This window comes from Octopus bimaculoides, chromosome 27 (genome assembly GCF_046866305.1).
Source record: "Octopus bimaculoides isolate indiv1 chromosome 27, ASM4686630v1, whole genome shotgun sequence".
Classification (NCBI taxonomy): domain Eukaryota; kingdom Metazoa; phylum Mollusca; class Cephalopoda; order Octopoda; family Octopodidae; genus Octopus; species Octopus bimaculoides.
In genome coordinates, this window is record NC_142954.1 from 21257276 (window position 1) to 21272275 (window position 15000).

Genomic DNA, 15000 nt, shown 5'->3' on the forward strand with positions numbered 1-15000 from the left:
GTCGATAAAATAAATACCTGTCAAACAGTGGGGTCGATTTAAACGACTTACCCATCCCCCGAAATTGTTGGCCTTTTGCATGAAATTTGAAAGCATTAATATTAGGTGGCTAGCTGACAGAATTGTGAGCATATCGGGAAAAATACCTAGCTGAGCATTTCATCCGTTTGAGTTCAAATTCCGCTGAGGTCGACTTTGCCTCTTATCGTTCCGAGATCGATAAAATAAGTACCAGTTTAGCACTGTATTGTGTTGGCATTCCGTCGCTTACGACGACGAGGGTTCCAGTTGATCCGATCAACGGAACAGCCTGCTCGTGAAATTAACGTGCAAGTGGCTGAGCACTCCACAGACACGTGTACCCTTAACGTAGTTCTCGGGGATATTCAGCGTGACACAGTGTGACAAGGCTGACCCTTTGAATTACAGGCACAACAGAAACAGGAAGTAAGAGTGAGAGAAAGTTGTGGTGAAAGAGTACAGCAGGGTTCGCCACCATCCCCTGCCGGAGTCTCGTGGAGCTTTTAGGTGTTTTCACTCAAAAAACACAAAGCCCGGTCTGGGAATCGAAACCGCGATCCTATGACCGCGAGTCCGCTGCCCTAACCACTGGGCCATTGCGCCTCCACTAGTTTAGCACTAGGATCTATGTAATCAGCTTATCCCCACTCCAGAAATTGCTGGCCTTGTGCCAAAATTTGAAATCATTGTTTCTTTTATTAATGGGTTTGGTAAGATGGCAGAATCATTAGAGCGCCAGAAAAAAGTGTCACGTGACATTTGTCTCGTCATTTTACATTCTGAGTTCAATTTATCTTTCAACTTTATCTTTCCCCCTTTCAAGGTCGATAAAAATAAGAATCAGACTAGCACCAGAGTTAATGATATTGATTAAATCCTACTCGCCTCAAAATATTTTGTCTGGTGCCTAAAATAAAAATTTAAAACAAAAACCATTACTTTTAAAATTGCGGATCGGCAGAATCTTTGAATTAGACGGCAAGGATTGATATGCGTATTTATTTAGCCTCTTTACGTTCCGAGTTCGAATCCCACCTCATTCAACTTTGCTTCACGACTCTTCAGGATCAATAAAATAAATACGAAACAGTTCCTGAGGATGACGTAATCAATTTGCGTCTCACCTTTAAATTGCTGGCCTTGTGATAAAATTACTTTTACTATTATTTGCGGTAGCAAAACGAGGTATGCGTCGGAGAGAGTTTTGCGTCTTCATGAGTCGTAATCCCATCGAGGTCAACTTTGTCTTTCATAAAATAGATTAATACCAGTTGAATACTGGGACCGACGTCAATTTAATGAACTGTCACCGTCCCAAACGAATATCTAAACTTGTACCTATGTGAAACAAAAAGCACATATTAACGTGTGTGCATGCATGCGCATACATACATACGTTGTCTTGTTTTCTTTTCCCGTTTGTTTTCCTGTCTTATCTTTTGTCCGCCAATGGCAAAGTTAGAAATGTGTTTTATCCATAAAACATATTTCTAACTTTGCCATTGGTCTCTTTATCCTTTTCTCTCTTTATACATATATATATATATATACTTATATTTATATATTTGATCCTTTATATTGAACACTCAATATTTCATCTACATTCAATACTTTATTTCATGGTGCCTTCCATTTTTATTTTATTTTATATTATATATTGTATATTATATTATATATTGTATATTCCATATTCTATACCCCACATTGGTTCTGCAGGAATATAAATAAAACATAAAAAACAGACAGAGCTGGAACTCTTTTAAACAAAATAATATATTCCTCTATACACAATCATACAAAAAAAACCCCTTTTTTGTATTTATTTTTACTCGCATATATACACACACATATATATATATATATATATATATATATATATATATATATATATGTGTGTGTGTGTGTGTGTGTGTGTGTGTATTACACACGGGTGAGTGGACAAACGAAAGAAAAGGGTGCTCAACACATTTAGTCGGAGTTACATGCTTTATCTAAAACAGCTTGATTTGGTTCCGAACTACTTCAAGTTTCGCAGGCCTCAGGCTGACAGTGTTAGGTAGTGATGTATATTATAAATGCAAACTTGTCACCAGTTCAAATACGCTTAATCACATTCGAACCTATAAAGAAGCCATTGACTATTTTGTCATGGAGAAAATTTCTCTGAGAAATTCTCTCCATGACGAAATGCAGTGAATGACTTCCTAACAGGTGTTAATATACCTCAAGCATATTTGGATAGGGAACAATTTTATATATTATACACTTAATAACGACAGAAACAGTATTAATATCGAAAGTTTATATTTATCACGATTTTAAGGTGGCGAGCCAAGGCGGCGAGCCAAGGCGGCGAGCCAAGGTGGCGAGCCAAGGTGGCGAGCCAAGGCGGCGAGCCAGCAGAATCGTTAGCACGTTGGACGAAATGCTTAGCTGTATTTCTCCCTTTGCTACGTTCCGAGTTCAAAGTCCGCCGAAGTTGACTTTGCCTTTCATCCTTTCGGAGTCGATAAATTAAGTACTAGTTGAATACTAGAATCAATGTCCTTGTGCCAAAATTTGCTGCTGCTGCTGCTGCTACCACCACTACTACTACTACTACTACTACTACTACTACTGCTATCATGAAGATCGCTCCGCCGCTTTCCTTCGAACGGGAAGAGCAGGCAGTTTTCCTCTGTTTACAAACTATGGCAAAGGATGTTGTGTGGTGAAGATGACAAAGGACTGAAGAGCGACACTGCCATCTTTGTTAACATTTAAAAATTCCCTGACAAAAATATGGTGTTGATAGAGATGAGCTGCACTCCTCCCAGTTAATTTGTTGAAAGATGGGTGACTGGGGCAAGGATAGCTCGAGTGAGTTCATCTTCTATAAGCTGGCACCTGAAGGCCACAGAGTATAGATGGAGATGGAGCGGAGGAGATCTTGTTGTGGTGCTCTTGGTGATTAAGGGTATTCGGTATCTGTGGGGTTCTTTGGTCACCCCTGGGTCGGGTTTCCTCTCCACCTATTTGATAATTTTGCTGCTATAAATGTTTATGTTGTTATTGGGTTTTTTTTATTGCTCACATGGTTCAATGTAAATCCATGCTGTCCTTTGTATTGGCCTAAATGTTTTTGCGGCCCTTGTGCCGAATAAAGAAAACATCATCATCATCATCATCATCATCATCATCATCATCATCATTAAGGCGGCGTGCTGGCAGAACCGTTAGCACGCAGGACAATTTGTTTATCGGTATTTGGCTCGTCTTTACGTTCTAAGTTCAAACTCCAGCGAGGTCGACTTTGTCTTTCATCCTTTCAGGGTCGATGAAATAAGTACCAGTTGTGTACTGGGGTCGATATAATCAACTAGCCCCTCACCCCAAATTTCAGGCCTTGTACCTTTAGTAGAAAGGATTATTATTATTATTGTTGTTGTTGTTGTTTGTGCTAAAGTGCACATCACTGGTGCTTCCTGCACGAATGCAAGGTTAACTTATCAAGCTAAGGCAAATAACGATTCAGATTTTAATATAAATCCGTGATAAGCTTTTATGGGAGACAGCTGCATTGAAGGTACATTAAGTTTGATGTGTATTTGCTTTTGTGTGTGTGTTTGTGTATAAATGCGCGCACGCATATATGTATATACTTATACGTATATATGTGCACATGCACACGCATGCATATATACACACATCATATATAAGGGCATATACATTCGTGGGCAGCCATACATATGCACACATGTATATACATATATATAGATTAAATACACATATGCATATATACGTCCTTGTAGATACATATAAATATAAGAATATAAATATATTTAGTAACACAAATGCACACACACACACATATATGAAGTCGCATACGTAAACAAATATATATATACATATATATAAAGTCATATACGTACACATAATTATATATATATATATATATATATATATATATATATATATATATATATATATTGAGGGTGATAAATTGAATATTAATTCAATTAACATCAATTTAAAACCAAGTGGCCTAGCATATAAAAAAATCTGAAAATTCAGAAAAATTGTATTGCTTGCGTATAAGAAGGGATGACCAATAAGTGGACATCCGATATGCTACAAAGAGGTCATCAACGACCCAACCACAAAGAAAAATAATGTTCTCCGGAAAAAATTTCGCAAAACACCAGAACATAAGCGGGCAGGACAAAATGAGAAATATACAGAATAAAGAATTAATTGTGTACCGGTTTCGAACATTAACGTTTTACTTACGTAACAACATCCGTGTTCTCTTCAGCATAATCGTTCTAGAATCAATATAATTTGCAGAACTATACACGAATTGTCTTCATAAAATAAAACTTGCGTACAGTTCTACTGATTACATTGGGGTTATTTTTCAAAATGTCTCAGCTCTGGCGCGCTAAACTCCGGAAACAGTTTATATATATATATATATATATATATATATATATATACGAAGTCGTATACGTACACACACACGCATATGTATGTATGTATGTATAACTGACGTTCTGTGGATTACGACAACGTGTATTCTAGTTGATTCGATCAACGAAACAGCCTGCACGTGAAATTAACGAGCAAGTTGCTGAGCACTTCACAGATACACGTACCCTTGACGTAGTTCTCAGGGAGATTCAGCGTGACACAGAATGCGATAAGGCTGACCCTTTCACTTACAGGTGCAACTCAGTTTTGCTCGCTGAGTGGACTGAAGCAGTGTCTTGCTCAACGCCACGTCGAATACGTTAACCATTAAGCCACGCGTTTTCACTAATATGTGTTTGTGTGTATGGAGAGAGTGAAACTCTCACCCATATACACAAACTTACCTATACACAAATATACATATGCTTACACGTATACATATACGCACATACTTGCGATATTGTTTATTCCTCTAGTATTTAATCAGTAGTCAACACTGTCTTGGCTGTATTGATCAACATGTGTATCTATTTCTTTTTATATTTAACGGACACTTAATATTATCTACGTAACTAATGCATGCTCACGAGCCGGTCAGCCTATTCAGCCAGGCATCCACTCAAATATACTTTTACCGGTGCATAAACGTACTTGCAAGTCCACAGATATCTGCACATATACACGTCTACACATTTAGGCTTATACACGTGTACAGACCAGTGCAAATAGATACACAGACAGAGTTTTAAAAGAAGATAGGTACGGTTAGAGTTAGATGTTGATACGTAACAGTTTTTTTAAAATAAATATGTGTTTATAGCAGGACGCAACTAAAGAATTCGATAATTTCCTGTGCGTATCACCCGGATCTTATTGAGATGAAATATCATCATGGTTTGCTAGAAAACATAGCAGCTAATTCTATTGGATTTAACCCTTTCCCTGTCAAAGTATTTTCGTAAGATTGTCCAATACGTCAATGCTTGTTTTCAGATTTTCAGTTAGCTTCCTTTCATACGTCCTGAGTAATATAAAGCTTTCCTTTCTTAAGTTGCTATTTACTCTGGTGTTTGCAAACAGATACACAGGACAGGCAAAGAGTTAAACAGTTCCGTTAGAAGAGATAGTTTAGTGTATCGTTGTTAGTGAATTGTGTCATCCGAAACATCTTTATAATGAGCCTGTCTGTGACATTAATCATTTGCCTGTCCAAAGCATTTCGGTAAATGTCTTCTAAATATCCGTATATATTTTCGGCCGTTTAGTTGGTTCTTCTTTCATACATTCTGAATATTATTGTTGTTGGCACTCCGTCGCTTACGACGTCGAGGGTTCCAGTTGATCCGATTAACGGAACAGCCTGCTCGTGAAATTAACGTGCAAGTGGTTGAACACTCCACAGACAAGTGTACCCTTAACGTAGTTCTCGGGGATATTCAGCGTGACACAGTGTGACAAGGCTGACCCTTTGAAATACAGGCACAACAGAAACAGGAAGTAAGAGTGAGAGAAAGTTGTGATGAAAGAGTACAGCAGGGTTCGCCACCATCCCCCGCCGGAGCCTGGTGGAGCTTTAGGTATTTTCGCTCAATAAACATTGACAACGCCCGGTCTGGGAATCGAAACCGCGATCCTATGACCGCGAGTCCGCTGCCCCAACCACTGGGCCATTGCGCTTCCAAAAAGTGTGTGACGCTTACAGCACCTAGGTTTCCCAAGCAATCACCCATCTAAGTACTCACTAGGCTCGACGCTGCTTAACTTCGGTGATCGGACGAGAACCGGTGCTCTCAGCGTGATATGGCCGTAAGCACTGAACATTATAAAGCTGTCCTTTCATAAGTGTAAGTTTACTCTGTTGGTTGAATAAAAATTGAGAATGTGTATCGTATGTGATGTATGGACGTTAGGGAGATGTGTCTTGTGCATCATATGTGATACACAGAGAAGGCAGTGATTGACTGCACTCTGGAAGGAAAGAGTAGAGGAGGTGCAGGAGAAGAAGAGAGCTAAATATCAGGTGTTGGTGTAGCACTAACTCAAGAACAAGTGGAGAACGCGGTGTTCGCCAGTCGAGGTAGGAAATCAAGATTTTACAAGTATCCTGAGGAGAGCCTATGGAACAGTGAGCATCACAGGAATGATAAGAAAAAGAACAGCCAGCAACAGCATAGACTTTGCCGAGAACGCATCTAAACGGCTCTGGTTGAGAAGGGATCGTTGGGGGTCTGTAGAATGCCGCTTGGACACAAGTCTAGGCCTGACCAACCCTAATCGGATCGCCTGGATGAGAGTGTTTGTTGTAAAACTCGAAATACCCCGAGATCCTAGGATATAATGCTGCGTCTATAAAAAAAAGGCTGAACTATTAAATCAAATACCCTTTAAAATTAAATTCATAAACGTTATTTTTTTGTTCTAAAAAGTCAATACTTCGCTGTAATGGTCGTAAAAGATTAAAAATTAACAAATAGATTATACTATTAAGATCGTTAAATATAGTTTAAATATTCCAAACATTGTATTTGTAGAAGTATTTGTAATACAGCATATATCTACATAAGTGTATATATATATATATATATATATATATATATATATATATATATATATATATACAGAGCAGGGAATCGTCAATGAGTAATAAAATTAATAATTAACAATTATGCCGGGTAGCTCAGTATGAAAAAACCTTTTCGGTAAAGCCATTTATAATCATAAATATATAGGGATTAGCAGAAAACCTGCTTCTCCAACATACTGAGAATTCAGAAACAGCAGCCAAAGAACTACTGATTCTAAAACTACAAATTTTTCTCTACTTGATAGCGATATTCATGGTATCGCTATCAAGTAGAGAAAAATTTGTAGTTTTAGAATCAGTAGTTCTTTGGCTGCTGTTTCTGAATTCTCAGTATGTTGGAGAAGCAGGTTTTCTGCTAATCCCTATATATTTATGATTATATATATATATATATATATATATATATATATATATATATATATATATATATATATATAGAGAGAGAGAGAGAGAGAGAGAGAGAGAGAGAGAGAGAGAAGAAAAATAAAGATAAAACAAAGAAAATGCACATTAGATATAAAAGATAAAAGCTTTTTAAAGAAAAGCAAATATATATACATACAATTAGATTATTTGAGGTGGAATTACGATGTATATAAATCATTATTATGAATCATAATAAAGATTCAATGTCATATATATATATATATATATATATATATATATATATATATATATATATATATATTGGAAGGTTTGGAAGTGATGTACAGGAATTATATATTGGAAAAAAATAATAAGGTATTCAGATATCTGGACGGTTGTACATTTACAGATTTTTATTAATATGTCACATGTTTTATAATTATTAGCGCTTGCACCTATTCTTGTAGGTTCTTCTCTCTCTCTCTCTCTCTCTCTCTCTATATATATATATATATATCATAGGCAAATCCCTAATTAAAAATAACAACGAAACAAAAAAATCAAAAAGGATGTACACATGGAATATATGAGATTGATGCTGAGTATAAGATGGAAAAAGTATAAGTGTATAACGTTTCGAGCACGGTTCTTCGTGAGAAAGAGGAAAGAAGGGCCCAGAGAAGGTAAAAACGTCCAAGGAAAGCATGTATTTAGTTACACACGTACACACACACACACACACACACACACACACACACACACGTAACAATGGAAAAAAAAGTTTCATCACATTTTTGAAATGATCACATTTTGAGGGTATTTTTTCAATTTTTACGGTAAACAAAGAAGTAATTCTTCTCTTGCTTTTTCTACTTTATAAAATAGTGATTAACTACGTATCGGATTTACACTTAAAAAAAAATTTATATCGTACATCGCGGGCTGAATAAATTCAGAAGGGACTTTGCAGCAATGTTAGCCGTCCATCCATCTCCTCTGTCCACAGCTCCTGGGCGAGTCGTTAGGGTAGAGTGCTCAGGTCTTCTTAGGTCGTCCAACTTTCCTCTTTCCTTCTGGTTGCCCGTATAACACTTGTATTGCAATGCTGCTTCGAGGAATCCTTAGAGTGTGACTGATCCAATCCCATTTCCGCTTTACAATTTCTTGATTGATGGACGTTTGATTCGTTCTATTCCACAGGATTCTGTTTGGAATTTTGTCCGGCCAAATGTGAAAATAATTGTCTCATCATCATACGTAATATACGAAAAAAACAAAACACAAAAATAAAATGTAAGAACCAGATTAAGCTGGAATTTCATTTACTTATATATGTCCGGTCACTATCGAGTGCTACTGGCAACATGTAACCCAACACAACCTGTTGCATGGCTAGGTCGACGGTGACTAAACCAGCATGCGCACCAAGTTTGCTTGGTTAGGGCGGTGGTGCGAGAGGAAAAACAAAACCCGTCAAAAGGAGCAGAAACTCGTAAAAGTCAACGGCCATCCAATACTATGTATATGGAGGAGTTAACCTCAATGACGGTGGAGGCGCAATGGCCCAGTGGTTAGGGCAGTGGACTCGCGGTCATAGGATCGAGGTTTCGATTCCCATACCGGGCGTTGTGAGTGTTTATTGAGCGAAAACACCTAAAGCTCCACGAGGCTCCGGCAGGGGATGGTGGCGAACCCTGCTGTACTCTTCCACCACAACTTTCTCTCACTCTTACTTCCTGTTTCTGTTGTGCCTGTAATTCAAAGGGTCAGCCTTGTCACACTCTGTGTCACGCTGAATATCCCCGAGAACTACGTTAAGGGTACACGTGTCTGTGGAGTGCTCAGCGGTTCGGCAAAAGAGTCTGAGAGAATAAGTACTAGGCTTACAAAGAATAAGTCCTGGGGTCGATTTGTTCGTCTAAAGCGGTGCTCCAGCTTTAGACGAACACGAATAAAAGAGTATACATAGACACACACACACACACACACACACACACACACACACACACACACACACACACACACACACACACACTGACTGATAAATAGGTAGGTAGATAGAGAGGTAGGTAGACAGGATAAATTGCCCTGCTAATAAATATACTCTGAACGAATTTCTCGGCCCTGAAGTCCTTATGAACGAATTTATCGGCCCTGGAGTCCAATTAGGAAATAAAAATCCTATATATTCATGCATTCAGTTCTGCTGCACTTATTTGTTGTCTCAGAAAAAAACCCCCAAAAAAACACGCACTCACACACGTATATTTATCACATATATGTCTATTATCTCTATTATCGACTTAATACTCCTGAGACAGTTCGTTGTTAGCTCAGAAAAACACATTTTAAAAGTTTTTATTATGCTGTGAAGACAGAATTCTGTCTTTACAATTTACTGCGTTCGTTTCGTCGCGTCTCGTTCATTTTGTATTAACCTAACTTTATTATATTAGCTTCCAGTCATTACTCTGCTTCCTTTAAGAACGTCTTACGTAAGAAGTTAAGCTGACATTTTGAAAGATGTCTGAAATATAAGTTTCACATTAAAAATATAGGATCTTGTTCAAAACGGGGGCACCAGTTTTCATTAATGTTTTATGTAGTGTTTTTGGTACCGAAAGACTTTCAAACTTCGTATACTTATCTATTTTGTGTTATAGAACAGAAACAAATTTTTGTATTCGGATTTATTTCATGTAAAAAATTGTCTTATTTCGATAATTTCAACCAATCACTGACAAATATTCAGCTGTTTACAGTTACTCCTAAGCGGTGTATAGCGTATTTAATCTCCATTACTTCTGACATTTTGCAGAGGCAACACACGTGTGTTCGTTTTCCGTAACCCTAACCGACTTGCTCCTTCCCTTAAAAACCATGCCTTGTGCCTATAATAGAAAGGTTTATTAGCTACTGTCAATATGCTTCAGCCATTTTTTGACAAGGAAATAATAATTTTATCACCGCCGCGAATCGTTTGTTTACGTAGTCAGCACTTAATTTTTACGGCTGAATGGACGTCAGTCATTGGTTGAAATTACAGAAATACGACAACTTTAACATGAAATAACTTGCGATGTACGTTTTTTTGTTAAGAAGACTAAGAGAAAAAGATGTTTTATATGACACATTCTACCAGTGTCCCAAGTTTCAAAGTGCTTCGTTAAGAAAATACTGGTGCCCCCGTTTTGAACAAGATCCAAAATATATAAATATATATGCTGTTTCGTTTGGATCTCCTCTCTCTTTACACCCACACATACACAGATTCACATACAGAGACATACACACATTCATATTTACACACGAAAATATACGCACGCACATTTTATATACACTATGCGTATTTGTGGCCAGGCTGTGCATCCGTCAGTATACTTCTTGGATAGTATGCGCACCGGGAATCGTATTGACAGGTTACAAATTTATCCTTGCAGCTACTTAGCGTAAATCTACTAAATTAAGCGATGACCCTTTTGTGTTGTGGCTAACACAGCTATATAGTCCACAGACGATGCGGTGTTCGAATCCATCAGGAATCTTTCTTTCTACATCTTTTGTCTTTTTACTTGTTTCAGTCACTGGACTGCGGTCATAGTGGGGTACTACGTTGGAAGGTCTTAATCGAACAAGTCCACCCCAGTACTTCTTTTTTTAAAGTTTAGTACTTATTCTATTGAGTCTCTTTTGTTAATCCGCTAAATTACAAGGACGTAAACAAACCAACAACGGTTGTCAAGCGCTGGCAGTGAACAAAAGACACACACACACACAATACATATACACACATACGCGCAGGGGTCACTGTGAAGTAAAAAGTTGGCTTCCCAACCACATGGTTCCGAGGTGTGTCCCACTACACAGCACTTTGAGCAAGAATCTACTATAGCCTCGGGGCGACCAAATCCTTATTTGGTAGACGGAAACTGAAAGAAGCCCGTCGTGTGTGTGTGTGTGTATGTGTGTGTTTGTGTGTATGTGTGTGTATATGTGTGTGTGTGTGTACGACGGGTACACACACACATCGCCTTATAATTGTTTCTAAATTAGGACACAGTCAGAAATTCGATGGTGTGCAGCCAATTACTTAGATTCATTTTATCGACCCCCAAACAAATGAAAGACGAAGGTGACCCAGGCGAGATTTGAATTCATTACGTAGAATGCCAGAAGATAGATCACATGACTTCCTTAGGATTCTGCTAGTCTATCACCCTACAACTAATAACACTGTGTAATATGATTTTTGTCCCTGGGTAGCAACTGTTATTTCTGATTTGCTTACTACTAGGAAGTATGAAAATGGTCAATATTTCTTTCAAACTTTGCTTTTCTTACATTCATTCAAGCCCAAAAGAATCCCTCTCAACAGATGGCCATGATGCTCCCCCATTACTCCTGCTCGTGATCAGAGATGCACATATTGTCAGCCACTAAGGGACATGCTCAAGTGGTTAAGGTCAAGCAACTGACCAGCAGAACTGTGGTATTGGGCAAAATATTTGTTCTAACGATATTTCTGCTTCAGCAACTCAGTGCTGAATCTGTTTGAAATGTAATGGAAAATAGGTCAGTTTGAAAACATTGAAGTCTAGGTTACAAAAGCAAAGTTTGAGGGGAATGGTAATGATTTCCTTTGATTTCTAGATAGAAGCAAACAGGAAATAACAGTTACTGACCAAAGGCAAGAAGCAAATCTGGAGTATTGAGCAGAATATTTGCTCTAACGATATTTCTGCTTCAGCAACTCAGAGCTGAATCTGAAATGTAATGGAAAATAGGTCAGTTTCAAAATATTGATGTCCAGGTGAGGAAAGCAAAGTTTGAAGGGAACAGTAGTTAATTGCTTCGATTTCACGATACAAGCAATTAGGAAACACAAAAAATTTGTTACACGGTGTAATAATTACTTCAAAGTTTCGCAAGAATTCTGCAATTTTGTGGGGAACGTGAGCAATCGATCATATCGAACCCAGTACATGGCTAGTAATTTACTTTAACACTCGACCTCGAAAGAATGAAAGGTAAAGTCGACCTCGGCAGAATTTGAACTCAGAACGTAAAGCTAGAAGAATAAGAATACTAAGCATTTTATCTGGCGTACTAACGATTCTGTCAGCTCACCACCATAATAATAATAATAACAGTAATAAAAATCCATTCTACTATAGCCACAAGGCCTGAAATCTGGGGGGAGGGGGCTAGTTAATTACATCGACCCCTGTTGGTACTTATTTCATCGACCTCGAAAGGATGAAAGGTAAAGTCGAACTCAGAACGTAAAGACTGGCGAAATACTGTTAAACATTTTGCCCGACATGCTAACGATTCTGCTAGCTCACTGCCTCAGTAATAATAATAATCCTTTCTACTAAAGGTACAAGGCCTGAAATTTGGCGGGAGGGGACTAGTCGATTACATCGACCCCAGTGTTTCCCTGGTACTTAATTTAATTACTCCAAAAGGATGAAAAGCAAAGTCGACCTCGGTGGAATTTGAACTCAGTGAGTAGAGGTAGATGACATGTCGTTCGGCGTGCTAACGATTCCGCCAGCTCGCCGCCTTAATAATAATAATTCTAACGGACCGGAAGTTAGAAAATAATAGACCAGAAATAGCAATTATAGATAAGGAAAAGTGAAGCTGCTTACTTATCGATCCATCATGTCCGTTTGATTCTAGGGTCGTAAAGAAAGAGGAAGTAAAAAAAAAATGCAATCACTCAAAATTTCAAATAAGAAGAATTTGCTGCATGCGAACAGTCAAAGTTTTTCCTATAATAATTGGGGCGTTGAGAACAGTTAGCAAAGATGTAGACAAGTGACTAAGGGGGGGTGGGGCAAAAGGGGAAGCTATTATCTCTGGCTGCCCAGCCCTGGCTAAGAAGGAATATATTCACAGACACGACAGAGTTGGGACCTACATACACTGGAAGCTATGCCAACACTATGGAAAAAAGATGGTATAATCACACACCAGAAAAAGGTCACAGAAAATAAGAAAGCAACCATACTATGGGATATGCCAATACACACAGATAGAGAAATTAAAGCCAATAGGCCGGATATAGTTGTCAGAGATCATCATGAAAAAAATGCTTTCTAACTGATGTATCAAATCCAGCAGAAGACAACGTGAAAGCACGTAATAAAAATAAGACTACTGAATGATAATAGTAGTAAATAATAATAATAATAATAATAATAATAATAATAATAAAGTGAGCCTTTTTAACTACGAAAGGAAACGTAGAATGTCTGACAACATATCAGAAGTCTTAGCCATTAGTATATAACCCAATACATACATACATATATATATATATATATATATATATATATATATATATATATATACATACAGGTAATACCGAGTAACTGATGTATACCGACTAATTTTGACCCTGACGTGGTTGCAACATGAGTGGGGAATATAACATGGGTCGTGTATTAGCGTGTGTATATATAAAGAAAGAATAAGATAAAGAGACCAATGGCATAAGTGAAATTATATTTTATGTATACATAAAATATAATTCTACTTTTGCCATTGGTCTCTTTATCTTATTCATTCTTTCTTTCTTTATATATATATATATATATATATATATATGAGCGCGCGGTGTAATATTTAGCATCAGAAGAAGCTCAGTCTACGGGTTTGTTGATGTAGAGCTACTAACGTCAGACAGCTGAAAATGGCGTCTTTCTGTAGCTCATGTTGTATAATTTTTTACTCCAGCTACCATCGTGGTTTGGACCGCTGCACATTGTGCATTTGCTGTTGCTACGTGTGTGAACCTGAAAAATGTTAGAGTTTCTTGTTGTTTCTTTTTTGCTTCGTCTTGTATAAACGCACACACACAAGCACACACAGATAGGCGCGCCCGGACACACACTTGTATATTTATTATTTTTTCTTTCTTTATTTTTCAGGTGTCACTCACCGACTCTACATGCAGCTACGGTACCCTCACTACACACGATCATTCGCTCTCTTTATTGCAACATCGCTTCCTTTCTGCGTGCAACGTTAAAAATAGGCGGGAAAAATGATACTCAATCTCTGTGGTTTTAATAACGATAAACGTTACATTATAAACATCGTAATTCCTATTTCCGTTTCCGCTTTCGTTGCTCACACTGTCTAACCCTTCCAGGTTATCTAACTAACCGATCTAACCATTTGCTTACATTATCCTTCTTGTTAATATCTTCTCTCGTCACACCTCTCCAGTTGTTCTGATTACGACACTGTTTCAATTCACACTGTAGTAGATTCAAGTTACTGGTAGTTTTGCTATATCAATTATATTTGACGACGGGTCCTATTTTGAAGGGACATTATATACCTATTTATCTATCGGTTTATCTATTAGTTTAGCTATCTATTTATTCATCTATCTATCTATTTATCTATTTCTCTATCTATCTATCTATCTATCTATCTATCTATCTACCTACCAATCTATCTACCTACCAACCAATCTATCTATCTACCAATCTACCTATCAATCTATCCATATATCTATCTATCTATCTATCTATCTATCCATATATCTATCTATCTATCTATCT

At 37.6% G+C, this 15000-nt stretch overlaps 1 protein-coding gene and 1 non-coding gene across 2 annotated transcripts in view; one reads left to right on the top strand and one right to left on the bottom strand.

The window, feature by feature from the left end:
- Positions 1-6163: 6163 nt before the first annotated feature.
- Positions 6164-6282, bottom strand: LOC128251013 (5S ribosomal RNA). The gene has a single exon (XR_008266924.2). It is a non-coding gene; the product is annotated as a 5S ribosomal RNA (ribosomal RNA).
- An 8074-nt stretch (positions 6283-14356) lies between these two features.
- The window catches only part of LOC106877811 (uncharacterized), a 38550-nt gene continuing 37906 nt past the window's right edge, over positions 14357-15000 (top strand). Inside the window, exon 1 of the mRNA XM_089343191.1 lies at positions 14357-15000. This exon is cut by the window's right edge and continues 467 nt beyond it. The gene's annotated coding sequence lies outside the window, so the exon portion shown is untranslated.